Source organism: Triticum aestivum, chromosome 6A (assembly GCF_018294505.1).
Source record: "Triticum aestivum cultivar Chinese Spring chromosome 6A, IWGSC CS RefSeq v2.1, whole genome shotgun sequence".
NCBI classification, from domain to species: Eukaryota; Viridiplantae; Streptophyta; class Magnoliopsida; order Poales; family Poaceae; genus Triticum; species Triticum aestivum.
This window is the reverse complement of record NC_057809.1, coordinates 412,547,962-412,570,508: the sequence shown is the minus strand read 5'-3', so window position 1 is coordinate 412,570,508 and position 22,547 is coordinate 412,547,962. Positions and strand designations below refer to the sequence as shown.

Here is a 22,547-nt window from a genome sequence, read left to right as displayed (position 1 = left end):
CGAGCTGGCCCTTTGAGTTTGAGGGGTAAATACTTTATGGCGTGGAGATCATCTCCCCGAGCCATATGGATATGGAGGATATAGTCCTCAATCTAGACCCCAGGGTCTGTTGTTCCGTCGTATGCCTCTATGTTTACAGGTTTGAATCCCTCTAGAAATTCATGGTCCAGTACCTCATCGGTGAAACATAGTGTGCGGCACCCCTATATCTGGATGTACCGCGTTGTTCGGGTGTTTTTTGTGTTGCATCGTATGCTGGAGCACGCTTGCGTGGTCCATAGATGGATCTGGTTTCACCGTCCTTTTGATGCGAGCCCTTGCGTAGACTGCGTATTGGCTTATGTGCAGCGTTGCTTGCCGCTTTATGTTGGCCGTGAGGTCGTCTATCCGGCCAGATGGCTGTTTTAATTTTTGGTTGTGGGGGGTCTAAGGCCTCCTCGTCGAATTTAGGTAGCAACTTCCGCTTTGGGTAGCTCTTGGTGGGGTGATTGCCGCCGTACTTCGCTGCTGTATTGAGTACTTTGCTCCATCTGACTTGGAGTGTGTCTTGCGCAGCCTTGAGCCTTTGCTTCTGCTTTTTTAGACTCCTTGCAGTGGCAACAAGCCTTTGACGGGCATTCTGCTGCTCCGGGTGCCTGTCCGTTGTTATGTCGTCCGGACTATTATCTTTGATAGAATTGGTTTGTTCGGTTTGATTCTCCGTGTTGTCGTGGTCCGGCAATGGCTCGCCCTGCTCTAGCGCTGGGTCTGTATGATCGTTGTTTCTTCTGAGGCAGGATTTGGGGCGGCGCTTATGCCGCCGCTTTGACTGCTTCTCGAGGGGACAAGCCTTCGTAGCGTCCTTCCGTTCCTCATCGTCGTCTTCTTTTGGTGTGTCTACCATGTATACGTCACATGATGAGGTGGCTTTTCCAGTGCCCTATAGGCGCTGGTTCATGTTCGTCTCCTACATCATCGTCCATACCGTTGATGTTTTCGGAGTCGAAGTTGAGCATGTCGGTTAAATCGTCGACAATGGCTACCAAGTGGGTGGTGGGTGGGCATCGAATTTCTTCGTCGTCCGCATCCCAATCCTGCTAGCCATAATCCGGCCAAGGCTCTCCTGACAAAGAAAGAAACCTTAGTGAATTCAGAATGTCGCCAAAGGGCGAGTGCTGAAAGATATCCGCGGTGGTGAATTCCATGATCGGCGGCCAATCGAATTCGATTGGCAAGGGCGCGGATGGTTCGGAGTCCGGAAAAGAGTCCGGCTCCTTGGAGTTACGGGCTGCGCAGAGGTTTAGGCTAGTGTTCGGCTCGATCGCCGTTGAGACTACAGCCCCTGAGGCGGTGTCTAACCACCCGTTGTCGACTGCCGCAGTTGGCTCCGAGCTAAGGGTCAGAGCTGATGCGGGCGCAGCCTCTGGGGTACTGTTCGGCAGCAGAGCTAGTTCATGCCCATCGCGACAGTGCGGCGCGCCTGGCTGTGGCTCGAATCAGTCGAAGATCAAGTCTCCGCGGATGTCGGCCGTGTAGTTCAAACTTCCAAATCTAACCTGATGGCCAGGGGCGTAGCTTTCAATCTGCTCCAGATGGCCAAGCGAATTAGCCCGCAGTGCAAAGCCACCGAATACAAAGATTTGTCCGGGGAGAAAAGTCTCACCCTAGACTGCATCACTATCGATGATAGTAGGAGCCATCAAGCCTAACGGCGACGACACAGAGGAACTCTCGATGAAAGCACCAATGTCGATGTCAAAACCGGCGGATCTCGGGTAGGGGGTCCCGAACTATGCATCTAGGCTGGATGGTAACAGGAGGCAGGGGACACGATGTTTTACCCAGGTTCGGGCCCTCTTGATGGAGGTAAAACCCTACGTCCTGCTTGATTAATATTGATGATATGGGTAGTACAAGAGTAGATCTACCACGAGATCAGAGAGGCTAAACCCTAGAAGCTAGCCTATGGTATGATTGTATGTTATGGTTGTTGTCCTACGGACTAAAACCCTTCGGTTTATATAGACACCGGAGAGGGTTAGGGTTACACTAGGTCGGTTACAAAGGAGGAGATATCCATATCCGTATTGCCTAGCTTGCCTTCCACGCGAAGTAGAGTCCTACCCGGACATGAGACGAAGTCTTCAATCTTGTATCTTCATAGTCTAACAGTCTGGCCAATGGAGATAGTCCGGCTGTCCGGAGACCCCCTAATCCAGGTCTCCCTCAACTACCCTTCATCACACATTTGAAAACATATCGCATCACCAAGCAGTTTGCGCCTTCAAAGAGGGCGTTCGGTACAGAGAGCTTAACCTGAAGTTCGGTCGGACAGGAGATATGACTCTGGCCCGAATGATGGAGATAGCCACTCGGTACGCTAACGGGGAAGAGGAAGACCGACTCCGCAGTAGCAAGAACAAACTAGTCGCCCAGGACACCGGAGGAGGAAATTCCAGTTGAAAGCAGAAGCGCAAGGCCGAAACTGTGGGTCCTGCAGAAGCTGCAGTGGTAAACCAAGGGAAGTTCAAGGGGAAGCCCAAAGGGTCGTGGGTCCCCAAAAAAGTAAAACATCAAGCCGACAATGATGTTCTAGATTTGCCATGCCACATACACACCAAAACAGATGCAAAGCGAAACCTGATTTACCCCAAGCATACCACTCGACAATGCCGACTCTTAATTCAGAGCTTCCTAGAGGGTCAGCCTAGTGAGAAGGAAAAGGAATCTGATAAGGACAAGGACAAGGACAAGGAGGAGGAGGATGGTTACCCCAATGTCAATGCCACTTTAGTGTTTTTGCTGACATTGAGAGCAAAAGACGACTGAAAGTTATCAACAGAGAAGTAAACATGGTTGCTCCGGCAACGATGACGTATCTTAAGTGGTCAAAAACTCCCACTACATTCGACCAGACCAATAACCCAGTGCACATTGCTACCCCCGGGCGGCAAGCGCTAGTGGTCAACCCAGTCATTGGGGTCACCCGACTGACCAAGGTTTTGATGGATGGTGGTAGTGGCCTAAACATTCTGTATGCCGAGACCCTCTGAGGGATGGGCATCCCGATGTTCAAGCCCAGTGAAAACAACATGAGATTCCACGGAGTCATCCCGGGGAAGAAAGCCAATTCACTCGGCCAGATCACTCTTGATGTGGTTTTCGGTGATTCAGAGAATTACCATAAGGAAAAGTTGACTTTTGAGGTGGTGGATTTCCACAGTGCCTATCATGCTATTCTGGGCAGGACTGCATATGCTCGTTTTATGGCTCGACCATGTTACGTGTATCTCAAGTTGAAATTGCCTGGCCCTAGGAGCGTGATCACGGTCACAGGAAACCGAGAAAGGGCTAAAGAGTGCCTCCAGAAGGGCTCAAAGATTGCCAATGAGCAGATGATAGCTGTGGAAATGGAAGAGTATAAAAAAATGCAGATCCGAGTGATTTGTTGCGAGCTAAGAAGCCTGCTTCAGAGTCCGCATTTCAGTCGTTTAGTGAGACAAAACCTGTCCATGTTCACCCGACCGATCCCAATGCCGCTCTGACCCACATGTCAACGACACTCAACAACAAATAGGAAGAAGCGCTCATCCAGTTCCTCCGTGAGAACTGGGACATCTTTGCATGGAAACCATCTGACATGCCGGGTGTGCCCAGGGGACTGGCTGAGCACTGTTTGTGCGTCAACCCAAAAGTGAAACCTGTCAAAGAGCATCTTCATCGGTCCGCCGTGGAGAAGAGGAAGGCAAGTGGCGAAGAAGTGGCTCGGCATCTGGCAGCTGAGTTCATCCGCGAGATATACCACTCCGAGTGGCTCGTCAATGTTGTCATGATCCCCAAGAAAGATGATTCACTCTGTATGTGTATCGATTTCAAACACATCAATCTGGCCTGCCTGAAAGATCATTTCCCTCTCCCCCGCATCGACCAGATTGTTGACTCGACTGCGGGTGTGAGCGCTTGTCCTTTTTGGACGCATATTCCGGGTACCATCATATCCGACTGTATGGACCCTACGAAATAAAAACAACCTTCATCACCCCATTCGGGTGTTTTTCCTATGGTACCATGCCTTTTGGTCTCAAGAATGCTGGCGCCACTTTCATGCTATGATTTAGAAGTGCTTGCTCACTCAAACCAGTCGGAATGTGGAAGCATACATGGATGACATCATAGTCAAGTCACGCCAAGGTTCTGACCTGCTGACTGACCTCGCTTAAACCTTTGCAAAGTTAAGAAGATATGATATCAAGCTCAATCCGTCAAAGTGCACATTCGGAGTCCCGGGTGGAAAACTGCTTGGTTTTATTGTTTCCGAATGGGGGATCGACGCAAACCCAGAAAAGGTGGGAGCAATTCTCTGAATGAAAAGCCCTGTGGTGTGCACGACGTTCAGAAGCTTACTGGTTGTTTGGCCGCGTTGAGCCGGTTCATCTCTCATCTCGGTGAAAAGGCATTACCTATTTACTGACCGATGAAGAAGTCTGACAAGTTCGAGTGGACTCCTGAAGCTGAAGCAGTGTTTGTAGAGCTTAAAGCCCTGCTTTCCACCCAGTCGGTGCTTGCTGCCCCAATCAGCAAGGAGCCTCTACTTCTGTATATTGCAGCCACTAGACAAGTTGTCAGCACAGTGCTCACGGTCGAGCAGGAAGAAGAAGGCAAAGCTTACAAACTTCAACACCTAGTGTACTGTATTTCCCAAGTCTTGACTCCGTCCAAGCGGACATATCTGCATTATCAGAAGCTTGTTTACGGAATTTACTTGACCACGAAGAAAGTTGCACACTATTTCTCATACCACTCGGTTTTAGTCGTCAGCGACGCTCCATTATCAGAAATTCCGAACAACAGGGACACAACTGGTCGAGTGGCAAAGTGGGAGATTGGACTCATTCCATTGGATATCAAGTTTGAGGCAAAGAAAGCAATCAAGTCCCAAGCAATAGAAGATTTCCTCGCCGAGTGGATTGAACAGCAGCAACCGACTTAGATTCACTCGGAACATTGGACTATGTTCTTTGATGGATCCAAGATGCTGAATGGCTCTGGTGCTGGTGTGGTTTTGGTATCCCCAAGAGGCGATAAGCTCAGCTATGTCCTCCAGATTCACTTTGATTCTTCAAACAATGAAGCTGAGTATGAGGCACTTTTGTATGGGTTGCGTATGGCTATCTCACTCGGTGTCCGTCGCCTGATGGTCTACGGCGACTCAGACTTGGGGGTTAATCAAGTGATGAAGGAATGGGATATCAGGAGCCCAGCTATGACTAGTTATTGCAACACAGTTAGAAAGCTAGAGAAGAAGTTTGAAGGGTTGGAGCTCCACCACATACATCAGATCAAGAAGATGATTTGGCGAAGATAGGTTCCACTCGGAAACCTGTCCCCAGTAATGTGTTCTTGGAGTATCTCCATACCCTGTGTGTCCAAGAAGATCCCTTTACGGAAGAGCCCCCACAACCGATAAGTTCAACCAATCTGGCTGAAATTGAAGTCCCAGCTGTAGTCGACCTGATCATGGAAGTTTCGGTAATCAGACCGGACTGGACGATGAGGATGAAGATGAGGCCCGTCAGATCATCCGTTGATCCAAAGCCTTCATAGTGATATGTGGACAACTTTACAGAGAAAGTGTTACTGGAGTTGCTCAGCATTGCATCTCCCCAGAAGAAGGTCGACTGATCCTAAATGAGATCCACTCGGGGACCTGTGATCACCATGCGTCCTCTTGGACCATCGTAGCCAAAGCATACCGAGTAGGATTCTTCTGGACGCGTGCAAATGAGATGGCAAAAGATATAGTCGACAAGTGCGGAGGCTACCAGTTCTACTCAAACATGTCTCACAAGCCTGTGTCAGCTTTGTTTGTAGTTTGGGGGTTGGACATGGTCAGACCTTTCAAGACTGGCAGAAGTGGTTTCACTCATTTGCTTGTGACATTCGACAAATTCACCAAATGGATTGAAGATAAGCCTATCAAGAATCTTGATTCAAGCACCGCCATCAGTTTCATCTAAGAGCTGATATTCAGATATGGATTCCCTCACAGTATTATCATAGATAACGGCTCCAACTTTGATTCTGATGAGTTCAGAGTGTTTTGTGCTTACCAAGGCACTCGGGTCGATTACGCATCCGTTGCGTACCCGCAGTCGAATGGGCAAGCAGAAAGGGCGAACAGCTTGATCCTTCAATGGCTGAAACCCGACTGATGCATGATCTCAAACATGCTGCTGGAGCTTGGGTGACTGAATTGCCGTCTGTCTTATGGGGACTGAAAACAACTCCCAACCGGTTGACCAACCGAACTCCTTTCTTCATGGTGTATGGTGTTGAAGCCGTGCTGCCGAGTGACTTGCTGCACAATGCCTCCAGAGTGGAACTCTTCTCAGAAGCTGAAGCGGAACAGGCATGCCAAGATGCGGATGATCTCATGGAAGAAGAACGAGATATGGCTCTGATCCAGTCGACCATCTATCAACAAGACCTGCGTCGATTTCATGCCCGTAATGTCAGAGGTCGAGCATTCCAAGAAGGAGACCTTGTGCTTAGAGTGCACCAGAAACGACCTCACAAACTCGCTCCTGCCTGCGAAGGCCCTTTCATCATCACCAAGGTGCTCCACAACGGGGCGTATCACCTCTACAACGTAGCCAAGAAAGAATATGAGACACACTCGTGGAATGCGGAGATGCTCCACGTTTCTATACCTAAACACTCAGATCGACGAGTTGTAATAAGAATCCTTCAGTTTGCTTATCAAAGACAAGAGTTTTGCAGTACCTTAATGATTGTAACCCATCAAGCATATGTGTTCAAATACCCCCAATGGGTGGCTTAGTTGCGAACCCGATTCGCCTATGTTTCAAAAAACAATCTGAGTGAAGAGCAACTCTCTCACTTGGGAGCTTAGCTGCGAACCCGATTCGCCTAAGATACAAAACTACTCCGAGTGGAGATCAATCCTCCCACTCGAGGGCTTAGCTGCGATCCCATACTCGACTAAGTTACAAAACTACTCCGAGTGGAGAGCAACCCTCACACTCGGGGGCTTAGCTGCGACCTCGTACTCACCTAAGTTAAAAAAGTACTCCAAGTGGAGAGCAATCTTCCCACTTGGGGGCTTAGCTGCGATCCCATACTCACCTAAATTACAAAACTACTTGGAGTGGAGAGCAATCCTCCCACTCGGGCGCTTAGCTGCGATCCCGTCCTCGCCTAAGTTACAAAACTACTCAGAGTGGAGAGCAATCCTCCCACTCGAGGGCTTAGCTGCGATCCCGTACTCGCCTAAGTTACAAAACTACTCTGAGTGGAGAGCAATCCTCCCACTCGGGGGCTTAGCTACGATCCCATACTCGCCGAAGTTACAAAACTACTCCGAGTGGAGAGCAATCCTCCCACTCAGGGGCTTAGCTGCGATCCCATACTCACCGAAGTTACAAAACTACTCCGAGTGGAGAGCAATCCTCCCACTCGGGGGCTTAGCTGCAATCCCGTACTCGCCTAAGTTACAAAACTACTTTGAGTGGAGAGCCATCCTCCCACTCGGGGACTTAGCTGCGATCGGGTACTCACGTATGTTAAAAAACTACATCGTGTGGAGTGCTATCCTCCGACTGAGCGGATTGATTACACTCGGAGCTGCGCCACAAGTACAACGTCTGGTTGCACTCGGAGCTGCACCACAAGTACAACATCTCGTTGCACTCGGAGCTGCGCAACAAGTACAACGTCCAGTTGTACTTAGAGCTGTGCCACAAGTACAACGTCTGGTTGCACTCGGAACTGCGCCACAAGTACAACGTCCGGTTGCACTCAGAGCTATGCCACAAATAGAATGACTGGCTGCTATCAGAGCTGCATCACAAGTACAACGTCAACCCCGAGTGGGGAGCGATCCATTCACTCGGAGTTTTAGTTGTTATTCACAACTCACTCGAAGTCAAAAACTCAAAGGTGATGAAGACAAAGCAACCATATTCAGAGAAAAACCAAGTTCGGATAAATCCAGCAAGGTTCAGAACTATGAACAGAAGTACTCGGGCGTCAGGCCTGAAAGAGTTTAACGGTTACAAAATCACTCAGCATTCTAAGGCAAATAAAAGTGAGGCATCAAATTTGTTCACTCCTCAGGAGGACTAGCTGGCTCGACGAACTCGTCCAGGTCGATTCCATCGGCGATGGGAGTAGCAGCCTCGATGAAGGTCTCCATGAAGGACTGGAATTGAAGCCTCTTGGTATTGGAGACCTTGAGAGCCGCCATCTTCTCTTCTCTAACTTCTTTACAATGAATGCAGACCAGTGACAGAGCCATGTCAGCGCAGCACCGAGCAGAGGACTTCTTCCACTCCTGCACTCGACCAGGGATTTCATTGAGTCAAGTCATAAGAGACTCAAGGTCGTTTTGGAACGTCACTCTTGGCCAAAGTTCTGTGTCGACCCGTGACACCGCCACCTTTAGTCGTGCAAGATACTCCATCACGCTGGCGAGGCAAGATTCCAGTCTCAGCACGTTCATCGCAGCTTCGTCCTTGACATGGGAGTTAATGGGGTCCAGGCTCATCTCAATCCGCCCAGGCTCTTCCTCAAACTTTTCATAGAATTCTGCACACGCAGAAAAATAATGAGTCGACAGTCATATGAAGAGTTGGCAGTTGCAAATCAGTCGTACAAGGGAAAGTACCTTCAAGCATAAGGAACATCTTCTTGGCGAGTCCTCCCAGAGAAGCCTCCAGTTCGTCTCTCTTCCGAGTGAGATCCCCGACCTTGTCAGTCAGGGTCACCTTGTCCTTCTTCAGCTGCATGACTTATTTGTTGGCTTCATCAATGGCAGTCTTTAGTTTGTTGTTTTCCTCTTCCAACTTGCCGACTGAAGCCAGCTTCTTGTCAGCAAGTTCAGCCTTCTCCCGCGTCGTCTTTTGCACCGCTGCAAGGTCGAGGTCCTTCTGCTCCAAAGCCTGCTTCATTTTGTCTAAACAAATAACATTCTTCAGATGATCTTGGAGTTGTTTGTTTTCACTACACACATATGTTCGAGTAGAGTCACTCGGTTCAAAAGATGAAAGGAAAAGATCACAAGGCAAGCAGTCGACAAGTTATTACCTCCCATGGCAGCTGCTTCATCCTTAGCCTTTTGCAAGTTCTCCTTGGCCAGCTCCAGGCCAGCCGAGATTGAGATGGAACTGTTTCTTCTCCAATTCAGCAAGCTGAACCCCAAGTTCACAAGATTTCTACAATCAACAAGTAAGACATGTCAGTCAACAGGAACAAAGATCAATTGCTTATGAGCGATAAGATACAAGTTCAGGTCATTTCAGCAAAAGGAGTTCTAAGACTACTGCTGAATCAAACATTCAACAGTAGTCTCGGGGACTACACCCAGTGGGTGCACTTGGCGTGCCCCCACTGGTTCGACTTTCCACTCGACATGGTCTGTCGAGTCGGAGTACAAGAAAAGGCAACACTTATTCTTAGACCACCGCCGACTGCCCGCAATCGACCGCGGTCTCGGGGACTACACCCAGTGGGTGCACTCGGCGTGCCCCCACTGGTCTGGATCCCACTCGGCACGACCTGTCTGGACCGAGTGGAAGAACTATAAAGAGACATTTGACAAAGACCCCCGCCGAATCAAACATTCGACGACGGTCTCAGGGACTACACCCAGTGTGTGCACTCTGCGTGCCCCACCGATTCAAGGATAAACTCGATGCGACCTAGCTGACTCAAGTGGAAGAACTATTCAGCAAAAGTTAAAGCACCCGGTGGGTGAACGGATGCAAGGTGCAGACTCATGATAGATGCACATTAAATGTTTCAAAACGCTCATCCACGAACATCTTACGAATAATAAAGGAGCAGTTTTCAAGTACCATATCCTAACAGAGCAAACTTCAAGCTGAAAGACCAGTCGGAAATCAACTCACCTCGACATTGGTTGTCAAACTTGTCACACCCAATATGCGACACTATCCTAAAGGGACTCGAACGTCTCACCAAGGATAGAACCGCATATTGACACGCTTTTGCAAGGTGGATATCATCACATCGTACCGTTACATAATATTTGGGATACATACAAAAGGCAATCAATGCCATAAGAATACATCAATACATCATACACAGAACAACATCCGACTACGGATGAAACACAAATAGAAGCTCAAACGACATCCACCCTGCTAGCCCAGGCTGCCGACTAGGAACCTATCCCCTGAACGAAGAAGAAGCAGAAGAAGAACTCCAACACAAGCAAACGCCGCTCTCACGTTGTCGGTGTCAAAACCGGCGGATCTCGGGTAGGGGGTCCCGAACTGTGCCTCTAGGCCGGATGGTAACAGGAGGCAAGGGACACGAAGTTTTACCCAGGTTCGGGCCCTCTTGATGGAGGTAAAACCCTACGTCCTGCTTGATTAATATTGAAGATATGGGTGTTACAAGAGTAGATCTACCACGAGACCAGAGAGGCTAAAACCTAGAAGCTAGCCTACGGTATGATTGTATGTTGTGATTGTTTTCCTACGGACTAAAACCCTCCGGTTTATATAGACACCGGAGAGGGTTAGGGTTACACAAGGTCGGTTACAAAGGAGGAGATATCCATATACGTATTGCCTAGCTTGCCTTCCACACCAAGTAGAGTCCCATCCAGACACGAGACGAAGTCTTCAATCTTGTATCTTCATAGTCTAACAGTCCGACCAATGGAGATAGTCCGACTGTCCGGAGACCCCCTAATCCAGGACTCCCACAGTAGCCCCTGAACCAGGCTTCAATGACGATGAGTCCGGCGCGCAATTGTCTTCGGCATTGCAAGGCGGGTTCCTTCTCCGAATACATTATAGAAGAAGTTGAATACGAGGATAGTGTCCGACCCTGCAAAATAAGTCCCACATTTCACCGTAGAGAGAATAATGTTTTTTCGCAGATCAAATTTGCTGGCTTGTTTTGACAGCATGACGTTAAGTCATGGCCCGGTGATTATTTGAACCGTTTCTTTTAACCAGCCCCGCACATAACGCGAGGCAGTTTTTCGACATGTCTTGTCAAAGCAGAGATCATGTCCCCTTATTACGGGATTCTCATCAATACGGGCGTGGGTAACCCAACCGCGCCATCAATTGCGGTGCTTGGGGGATAAGCGAGTTTTACTAGGCAAGTGGGGACGTTTAATTTTGTCTGCCCATATAAAGGGATAAGGATTCACCTTTCTATCCACGCCTTCTTCCTCCTCTGCTCATCCGCTCCCGCATACTCAAGCTCTAGCGCCCAAGTCCTCACTTCCATCTCAACCTTCTCCAACCATGTCCGGAGCGGGAGGCAAGTGGATGGTCTCCTCCATCACGGAGGGAGACATCAAGAAACTAAGGAGAGCCGGATACCTGCACGACGACATCTCGCACCGGCTCCCAGATGAGGGACAACTCATCCCCACCCCCGAGCCCCATGAGAGGGTGGTATTCCTCACCCATTTCCTCCACGGACTAGGATTCCCTCTCCGTCCCTTCGTCCGGGGGCTCATGTTTTATTACGGCCTGGATTTCCATGATCTAGCCCCAAACTTCATCCTCAACATCTCGGCGTTTATCATCGTGTGCGAGGCCTTCCTCCGCATCAAGCCCCACTTCGGCTTATGGCTGAAGACCTTCAATGTCAAGCCGAAGGTAGTGAGCAGTCGCCAGGCGGAGTGCGGAGGCGCCATGGTGGGCAAGATGCCCAACATCACATGGCTCGAGGGCACCTTCGTGGACACCATAAAGGGGTGGCAATCGGGGTGGTTCTATATCACCGAGCCGCGCGACCCCGCATGGGTAGCGGCCCCGAGTTCCGATCCGGCATCCCCATGCGGCTCACCTCCTGGAAAGAGAGGGCCTGTCCTGGGGTAATTCAAAAGAGCTGACCGGACTCCAGTCATGTATTCAGAACATGGTGGATAAGAAGCTCAAGCTTGTCAACATAGTCCAGGTTATGCTCGTTCGCCGGATACTCCCGTGCCAACAACGGGAGTTTACCTTGTGGGAGTTCAATCCGGCGCAGCACCGAACTCTAAACAGGCTCTTCGACACGACTCATGAAGATGCCTGGAGGGTTCTGTTCAAGGGCGCCGCGGTCCCTCCCCCCATTACTGAGGATCGCGGATTCAGCGCGAAGCGCCACGGCAGTGCAGTAAGTTGTTTTACCTCTTACAGGACATTTGTTTTATATATATATATATATATATATATATATATATATATATATATATATTGGCTCTATGCGGGATCTAAACTCCCGTAATTTTGACAGGACTAGCAGAAGATGGTCGGACGGATCGACTGTCCGGCTCCCTTGCCCGAAGGCCCCGCAGACGCTCTTCTGACAAAGATGCTGACCCCGGCCCCCCTATAAGGTGCCGGAGAAGACCAAGAAGGCCAAGGGAGCTCGAAAGAGTTCCCGACGCCAGGCGTCGTCGGACTCACCGTCCGATGACTCTGCGGCGCACTTTTCCCCCGAAGACGAGGAAGAGGAAGAAGAGGCTCCCCCACCGACTGGGGGAGACAAGAAAAGGAAGGCCGCCCCAACTGGGGAGGCCGAAGGGTCCAAGAAGGGAAGGACGCTCCCTCCGGACAGCGCTACCGCCGCCGACGAAAGTGAAGACGAGTGGTTGCCCAGGGGCAAGCCCCAGGGGAGATCGTAAGTGTTTAGATACCAAAGTAACCCATAGGATTCCTTTGTCGCGTTGCTTTCCCTAACGCCGAACTCAATTGTGCAGGCCACCCTGAGCCAATATCGAGGTATCCTCGGACGGCTCCCTGGGTGCGTCGGACATGGATAGCGATCCAGTCCCGACAGCCACCTCCCCTCATCCAGCCGACGACACCGAGGTGCTGTCTCAAGAGGCACCGGATCGAGGGGGGACAGTCCCAGAGGCGCCGCAAGGCGACCTTCCGGACTCCGGGAGCCGAGGGGACGGGGTCCCCGAGATCTCCGAGTTCGGCCCTCAGTCGAACACCGCGCCGGACCCTCCAACGGATCCGAGCTCGGGCAGGCGGTCCCCTTCTAAGGAGGGTGAGACGCCTGTGCCGGTGGCCTCTGTCCATCTAGAGGCGCCGGACACTATGTTGGAAGCGCTTCGCAGCGCTTCCATCGAGGAGGAGCACCGCACTATCATGAGTGCGGTGATCCAGAAGGTTCAGTCCGCCAATAGCGGATTGACTAAAGCCTGTACTAGCCTTCTAACAGGCTTCGAGGTAAGTGTTTTAAAATGTAGTGGAAGTGTTACCGCATAGATAGTAGCCCCTGATGCTTTGTTCGGTGTTCTCAAAGAAAAGCCGAATAGATGATCAAATAATATCGCAGGAGTCTAATATAAAGTATGTCAATATGCATGTGCAGGCTTCGCTGCTGGCGTCCACCGCCCTAACTACGGAGGTCGCCGTACTGAAGGAGGCCCTCGATGGGTCCCAGAAGGAGCTCGGCCTTGCTAAGAGGCAGCTCGAGGAGAACAAGGGTAAGTGATACCCCGTCTGTAGATGAGAAAAAGGACGTGATTGCTAAATGACAGGATCATTGTATGTTTGCCAGGGGCCACGACCGAGGTGGTGACCCTGAAGCAAGCGCTATCCCAGGCCGAAGAAAAGGCGCCCCAGGAGCGCACCGAGCGAGAGAGGCGCGAGGCTCGGGTGGGCGAGGTGCAGCAAGAGCTCCACGCTCTCGTGACCAAGCACGAGGCGTTGGAGTTTGACTTGAAGACGAGAGAGTCTGAGCTTGTCGCGGTCCATGAGAGCGCGAAGAGTGCCAAGGCCGAGGCCCAGAAGGCCCTTCAGGAGATCGACGCGATGAAGAAGATAGCGGCAGGTAAGGCTTTCTATATGCAAAGCAAGCATACAATGGTGAATTACCGATTACTTACCCGAATCCGGAGCTCTTCAGGAGCATTCGCAGATTTGCCCCGCAGTGTGTCCGATGCCGCACTGTTCTACCAGGCCGAGGACGGAAGCTCGACGGAGAAGTTGTTCTGGTCTCAGTATGCTGAGGCCGAACACCCGGTGCCAATGAGCGACCAGCTGAAGCAGATGGCCGAGCTACATAAGGCGGCCGATCAGGCCATGAAGGGCTTCATAGTCCAGTTGTGGCCTGGCGACGCCCTTCCGAACAGCTTCTTCGGCCTGGTGAGGCGGCTTGTGGATGCCTGCCCATGGCTGGAGGTCGTCAAGTGATCCATCTGCATTGAAGGTGCACGCCGGGCCTTCGCTCGTGTGAAAACGCAGTGGGTCAAGCTAGACGCCGTGAATCTTATCAAGGAGGGGTCGCCGGAGGGCAAGGAGCACTGCCACCCCGAGATGTACTACAAGGGTGTTCTGTCGGGCGCCCGTCTTATTGCGGATGAGTGTTCACAAAATGTAATATTTGAATGAGACTTGCTCGTTTTTTATCCTGTGTAATGAAAACTTGTTTCATATGCGCTATGCAATGCTTGTGTGAATTTAAAATATTACCTTCTGTTTGGCTGTTTATCCAATCTGAGAGATGTCTAGTCCTCGGCTTCTGCCCCCATGCCGCTAGTGCTGGGGTGTTCGGGATAAACTTGAGCACTCTTGTTCCCATATTTGGGTCCTTCGAGGGAGGTGCTCAGTACAACGAACAAGGCAACCGGACTAATATTGCTTTATCACTCTCACTTAACCATAGAATTCTATAATTTTAAATTTCGGCGAAGCCCCTGGTGTTCGGAAGGCCGAATTCGGGGCGCGATACACGCTTGTAAGCCGGACGGAGCCGGTCCTTCGCCCTAAGCGGCATAAGTCTTTAGGGACTCGAAAAACCTCGCCAAACAGCGACCAGTCTCTCGCCTTATCATGACAGTCAGTTTTAGCTTTCTCTACTAAGGTGCTCGGCCCGGCAGAACCGGGGCACAATTGTAGTAGTTCTCCTAGCGCTACCTTAGCCGATGGAGCGGAACGTAAGGTACGAAAACATAGGAGCCGGGCAAACCCAACATTTGACCAAAGACATGATTCGGAGCTGATGCATATAATGGTATAAGTTCGGGGTGCCACACTTGTGAAAGTGTTCGGACTTTTCACACCATATTGTGGGTACGTAAGCCCCTGGTGCATTGGCCGTACCAGAGTGTACGGTTGCTAGGCGTCATTAATGAACACATAGATATGTATACATATAACAAAAATGCGATAATAGTCATAATGTCATGCATTGTATATTAAAAAATTGCATTAAAGCAGAGTGATACAGATAGTGTAATGAGCAAAAGAGTAGGACTATGTCCCTTCCAAGGGCGAGCTGAGGAATTATATGAAATCTGTAATCCACCTGGGAATTCCATAGTCGTCGGCCTCCTTGGTTGCTGTATCATGTGTTCGGCAATAGAGCTGCCGGACAGTGTTTCCAGAGATTGAAGTCCTGAAAAAAAATTAACCAAACGGGAAGCCCCTGGTGCGGTTTAGGCCGCGTGTTGGCGCGTGTCGTAGTTGTGCCTCCCCCTTCCCATCTGTGCCCATGGTATTTTTAATGCGTAATGATGTACGCATGGCACGAACAACGTCGTTGGGCTGGGATTGGGGTGGCCGTCGTATTGCTACGCGAGCTCAGATCGCGCCAGGCGGTCTATTTGCCGATTGCCCCGAGCGCGCTTGAAGGTGTTCGGGCTTTGAAACGCCGAACTGGTAGATTGCCTTGAGAGGCTGCTTCGTGCTTCTGCTGCGAGGGACGTGGTGTGCTCCTCTGTTCGGAGAGAGCGCTCTATGTTTCCATTGACTGTAATAACTCCGTGAGGTCTTGGCATCTTGAGCTTTGAGGTATGCATAATGTGGTATCGCATTGAATCTAGCGAATGCGGTTCGTCCGAGCAGTGCGTGATAACCACTGCGGGACGGGACTATATCGAAGATTAACTCTTTGCTTCGGAAGTTATCCAGGGATCCGAAGACCACTTCCAGTGTAATTGAGCCTGTGCAGTGGGCCTCTACGCCTGGAATGACGCCTTTAAAGGTCGTCTTTGTGGGTTTGATCCTTGAGGGGTCTATACCCATTTTACGCATTGTGTCCTGATAAAGCAGGTTCAGGCTAGTGCCGCCGTCCATGAGGACTCGAGTGAGGTGAAATCCGCCGATGATTGGGTCTAAGACCAGTGCGGCAAATCTGCCGTGACGGATACTAGTGGGGTGGTCCCTGCGATCAAAGGTGATCGGACAGGAGGACCAAGGGTTGAACTTCGGGGCGACTGGCTCCAGCGCATATACATCCCTGAGCGCACGCTTCCGCTCCCTCTTGGGGATGTGGGTTGCGTATATCATGTTCACCGTCCTCACTTGCGGGGGAAACCTCTTCTGTCCTCCAGTCTGCGTCTGCCGGGGTTCTTCCTCTTCTGTCCTCCATCGCTATGTGGCCCCTTGTCCTTGTTTTCAGTAATTAACTTGCTGGCCTGCTTGAACACCCAACAATCCATGTTGGTGTGATTGGCTGACTTGTCTGGGGTGCCGTGTATTTGACACGAGCGATCGAGTATATGGTCCAAGCTGGACGGACCCGGCGAACTTTGTTTGAATGGCTTTTTTCTGCTGACCGGGTTTAGAGCCTTTGAATCCGGCATTGACTGCCGTATCCTCAGTACTTTCGCCGTTAATGCGGCGCTTATGCTTGTTGCGACGTGACCTGCTGTTGCCGTCCTTGGTATCTGAGATACCATGGTTCTTTGATATGTTGTTATTGCGAGCCAACCAGCTGTCTTCTTCCGCACAAAATCGGGTCATGAGCGTCGTGAGGGCTGCCATAGATTTCGGCTTTTCCTGACCAAGGTGCCGGGCTAGCCACTCGTCTCGGATGTTGTGCTTGAAAGCCGTTAAGGCCTCCGCATCCAGACAGTCCATGATTTGGTTTTTCTTTGTAAGGAACCGAGTCCAGAATTGCCTGGCCGATTCTTCTGGCTGCTGAATTATGTGGCTCAAGTCATCGGCGTCTGGTGGTCGCACATAAGTGCCGTGAAAGTTGTCGAGGAATGCGGCTTCCAGATCTTCCCAACAGCTATTTGAGTCCGCTGGCAAGCTATTAAGCCAATGCCGTGCTGGTCCTTTGAGTTTTAGTGGGAGGTACTTGATGGCATGTAAGTCATCACCGCGGGCCATGTGGATGTGGAGGAGGAAGTCCTCAATCCATACCGCGGGATCTGTTGTGCCGTCATATGATTCAATGTTTACAGGTTTGAAACCTTCTGGGAATTGATGTTTCATTACTTGTTCTGTGAAGTATAAGGGGTGTGCGGCGCCTCTGTATTGGGCTATATCGCGACGCAGTTCGTATGGGTCCTGCCCCCTGTGTTCGGCCCAGCCGGATTTGGTTTTACTGTATCCGGCATGACGTTTACTGTCTCGTAGAGTGGTGCGCCCTCGTGATCCGTAGATCGACCTTGAATTCTTTGCTTTGTCCTCCAATATGTCTCGCAGGTCTGGCGTATCTCCCCATGCCTTTTTATTTGGATGGCGTTGGGGTGGAGGCTGAGCTTTCAGTATGAATGCCTCTCTATCTCGGCCACGAGGTGGCCGATCAGCCGTATCATACGCTTCTTCCTCCAGTTAGGGTAGTAACCTGCGCCTTGGGTAACTCTTGGAGGGACGCTCGAGTTTATATTCCTCAGCTGCGAGGACTTTAGTCCATTTGTCAGCTAGCAGATTTTGATCAGCTTGAAGCTGCTGCTGCTTTTTCTTCAGGCTATTTGCCGTGGGCATAAGCCTGCGCTTGAAGCGCCCTTGTTTGACGGGATCCTCTGGTACGACGAATTCATCGTCGCCGAGGCTTGCCTCGTCTTCGGAGGGGGGCATGTAATTGTCATCCTCGTCCTCTCCGCCAGCCGCTCTCTCAGGAGAGCTGGCTCCTTCATGCTCCTGATCTAACTCTTGCTGGAGGGGGTTTTCGTTGTCTTCGGCGCTATCCGGAGTGTTATTATCTCCTATGCCGGTATCACCACTTTTGCTTTGGCGGGACTTAGAGCGGCGCCGCTGACGTCGGCGCTTGGGTTGCTTCTTGGAGGGGTCATCCTCCGCTATCTCGTCGCCGTTGCCTTCATTGGGTGTATCCACCATGTATATGTCATACGATGAGGTGGCTTTCCAGTGCCCTATAGGTGCTGGTTCATGTTCGTCTCCTACATCGTCGTCCATACCGTCGATGTCTTCGGAGTCGAAGTCGAGCATGTCGGTTAAATCATCGATAGTGGCTACAAAGTGGGTGGTGGGTGGGCGTCGAATTTCTTCGTCGTCCGCATCCCAGTCCTGTTGGCCATGGTCCGGCCAGGGCTCTCCTGACAAACAGAGAGACCTTAGTGAATTCAGAATGTCACCGAAGGGCGGGTGCTGAAAGATATCCACAGCGGTGAATTCCATGATCGGCGCCCAGTCGGATTCGATTGGCAGGGGCGCGGATGGTTCGGGGTCCGGAGGAGAGTCCGGCATCTTGGAGTCATGGGCTACGCAGAGGATTATACTGGTGTTCGGCTCGATCGCCGCTGAGACTGCAACCCCTGAGGCGGTGTCTAGCCACCCGTCCTTGATTGGTGCAGCTGGCTCCGAGCTAAGGGTCGGAGCTGATGCGGGCGCGGCCTTTGGGGTACCGTCCGATGGCAGAGCTAGGTCATACCCATCGCGACAGTGCGGCACGTCCGGCTGTGGCTCGAATCCGTCGAAGATCAAGTCCCCACGGATGTTGGCTGTGTAATTCATACTTCCAAATCTGACCTGATGGCCAGGGGCATAGTTTTCAATCTTCTTCAGATGGCCAAGCGAATTAGCCCGCAGTGCAAAGCCGCCAAATACGAAGATCTGTCCGGGGTGAAAAGTCTCACCCTGGACCGCATCGCTATCGATGATAGTAGGAGCCATCAAGCCTAACGGCGACGACACAGAGGAACTCTCAATGAAAGCACCAATGTCGGTGTCAAAACTGGCGGATCTCGGGTAGGGGGTCCCGAACTGTGCGTCTAGGCCGGATGGTAACAGGAGGCAAGGGACACGAAGTTTTACCCAGGTTCGGGCCCTCTTGATGGAGGTAAAACCCTATGTCCTGCTTGATTAATATTGAAGATATGGGTGTTACAAGAGTAGATCTACCACGAGATCAAAGAGGCTAAACCCTAGAAGCTAGCCCACGGTATGATTGTATGTTGTGATTGTTGTCCTACGGATTAAAATCCTCCGGTTTATATAGACACCGGAGAGGGTTAAGGCTACACAAGGTCGGTTACAAAGGAGGAGATATCCATATCCGTATTGCCTAGCTTGCCTTCCACGCCAAGTAGAGTCCCATCCGGACACGAGATGAAGTCTTCAATCTTGTATCTTCATAGTCTAACAGTCCGGCCAATGGAGATAGTCCGGCTGTCCGAAGACCCCCTAATCCAGGACTCCCACACATGTCATGATCATCGCATTACCTGTACCTGCAACTGTTGGTGTAGTAATCTATGAGCCACGAGGACTTAGCAATCCCATTACCATGGGTAAAAACTAGCAAAGCTTAATGGGTATGGAAAGGATAAGTGATGAGGTTGGAGCAGCGACTAAGCAATGTATGGTGGCTAACTCACGAGTACAAGAGTAAGATGAGAAGCTACGCAAACGGTCGCCAACTAGTCTTTCCATAATAATAAAGCTTCTACCCGTTTGCTCACCATCGCGGTAATTTTGCAGAAAAGTCCCTGTGAATTTGATATTCAACCCGCCATCCTGTTTTAAGTGGCTAATCTCAGAAAATGTTTCATTTTTTTGCAAAAAGACCATGTAGTTGTGTATATTCAACGCGCGATTTATGCATATGGTTTTCCAAATCGGGTCAACGCAGTGGCTAGAGCGATTTGGGTTGGCGGCGGCGGCTGGAGCTTGCAGGTGGCGGATCCGTATGCGGCACGAGCTGGGGAGGCGGGTGACAAGGCGTGGGTCGCCGGTGATGACAAGCAAGGCGGAAAGCGCCCGAACCAGGATGGATCGAGGCCACGGCCTTGCACGCCTCTACCTCCTCTGCTGCCGAGCGCATGGCCCGCCTTCATCTCCTCCACCCCGCCGGCAAACCCAGCCATCGAAGCTTCCCCTCACGCACCTCTTCCCTGCTCGTCCTCCTCTTGGTTGGATTGGGCGCCGCTGGTGCGCTCGTTCACCTCCCATGGATGGAGCAGAAGGTGGCCGGGGCAACGCGAGCGAAGCAGAGTAGCACGGCATGAGTTAGCGGGCATGGGGGCGCGAAGCAGAGGCAAAGGCGGCGGCTAGCGACGGACTTGGCATGACGGCGGTGATCCGATCGGGTCAGAACGAGGCAGGGGTGATGTGGTGGAGGCCCGGCGGCGCGGCTTCCTGCGGGTGCCATGGCGTTGGGTCGGCTCCTGTACACATCCGAGACAGAGAGGGAAAGATGGTGGCGAGGTCGGACGGTTCACCGGGGCGGCAACGGTTGCCGAGACGACATGGCAGGGAGGCGGTGTCGCAGGGCTGCTGGTGGCGGGGACAAGAGGAAGGCGGCAACACTGTCGGCCGGTCGGGTGACACAAACCAGGCCACGGGTGGCGCGGCCACTCCGGCGAGTACGAATAAGGGCTTAACCACAAGTTGATCCATTCATCTCTACTCTTTTCTTACTTACCCTGGTCCTCATGCGCCGTGTTCTTCAGCTACAGAAATCGCTCATTCTCCATGTTATTGAGTCCATCTGAAGTTCAACACTTAGCTCTTGTGCTCTGCATTACCTGATATTTCATCTGATTGAGGGTAGTGGATTTGCCCTTCCTATAATCAGCGACACACGACTCCTCCTCCTAGCCCCGGATCTTTTGCCCTTTGCCACCTGCGATCGTGGTTTCGATGATCCACGACGCGATAGAGCTTGAGCGGGCTCCTCGAGAATATCGGTCTTGTGAAGGCTCGTCATGCTGCTGCCGAAGTTGAGGCTGAGGCCATCGACCGGCGCAAGATCGAGCAACAGAGGCTGAGGCCCACCGGGAGCTGGAGCAGATTCTTCATACGGTGGAGTTGAGCGACCCACTCATCGATCCTAGATGTGCTCAGGTGAAGCTAGGGATGCGATCCATCCTTCTCGGAGCGGATGAATCAACAGAGGATTCAACCGGTCCAACAAGTGAATTCAGGCTTGATTAATTAGCATTGGCATACGAGTGTCTTGTGCACATGTAGTTTAGCATTAAAGCTTCACTGATGCAGTATTTTACCCATATATCCATTTGCAATCAACATCCTTTTTTGCTTCAAATGGTCAAATGTTGCCTTAATATTGTAGGATACTGGTCTCGTGCTGCTTTGTGCTAGCTGTAGGATCCGATGTTTATCTGTTCTTTTGGTGATATAGGCCAAGGGAAATGACTACCGTTCCAAGGTCTCTGGTCTGGGAGCTTGTGAAGAAGAGCAAGTGCTTCTTGATCAAGCGGTTTGGCAACTGCAATGCCAAGGTCCAGTTTCGCAAGGACCAAACGACCTCTACAATGTCTGTTACTACAAGTTCTTAGGTCCGTAGCTCTTTACACTTGCACTGTTCTTGGCGGGCTCAAAGATATTTATTAGTTCCTCAGCAAGGCGCTAACTTGTTGTGGTCTGATGTGGTTTTTTAGGCTTAGCAAACAACAAGACCGTGGCGGTCCAGCCATCAGCGGGAGAGGAGAAGGCTGTTGTCCTATCCACGAGCAAGACCAAGAAGCAGGACACCCATGCCAAGCTGTTGCACAAGACTCTAATGCGCAAGCAGTTCCGCAAGATGGCAGGTCTGTCCAGAACCAGGTACTAACAGCACAAAAATTCTTACTTGAAAAGTTAGAATGCACATGTTATGCTTGGTTTCTATGCTGCAACTCATTTGTTTGTGCACCTGCTCTTATATACATTTAACTATTTTTCTGGATTGTACTATTAACATTTAAGAAGTTTTTCTGTCATTGGGGAATCTGTTTTGGTCTTTTTTAATTGGTAACCAAATGTATTGCTGTGATGAGCCGTAACAATAAGGATAACAACGGATCAATTGGTTATTCAATGAAATGCTTTTTACGCTTGGCATTTAGCTCAACCGATTAATAAAATTGTTTTTGTTGTATATTAGATTATTATGCAAACAAATTTCACGTTAGTGAGCACATATTAGATTACTTTCACCCGTTGCAACGCAAGAACATGGAGTTATTCTCGTGTTAAATTTTTGTCGGGGGTTGGGTGCGACATATGCCAAAGGATGACTTATCATGGTGGGGCCGAGTAGAACGTCGCCGGTGCCTGGAAACGGGATGAGGCGTAGACATGCACGCCGGCGAATCTTACCCAGCTTCAGGGCTCTCCGGGGAGATAACACCCCTACTGCTGCTCTGCGGGGTCTCCGCATGATCACTATGGCAAAGTGTTTACACGATCGCTCCTTGATCTGTTTCCTGGAGGTAGGAGAGGGCGAGGCTAGCTCTCTCCCTCCTATATGATCTGGTCTAAAGCTAATAGGTTCCAACCCTTTGCATGGGTGCCCTGGGGGGTTTATATAAGCCTACCCCAGGGGTACAATGGTAATCTGACTGGACACGGGCCCAGCCGTCA

At 50.9% G+C, this 22,547-nt stretch overlaps 1 non-coding gene across 1 annotated transcript; it reads left to right on the top strand.

Annotated features, from left to right (window-relative positions):
- Window positions 1-21,947: 21,947 nt before the first annotated feature.
- On the top strand, window positions 21,948-22,034 carry LOC123132737 (small nucleolar RNA R24). The gene has a single exon (XR_006465008.1). It is a non-coding gene; the product is annotated as a small nucleolar RNA R24 (small nucleolar RNA).
- Window positions 22,035-22,547: the final 513 nt, after the last annotated feature.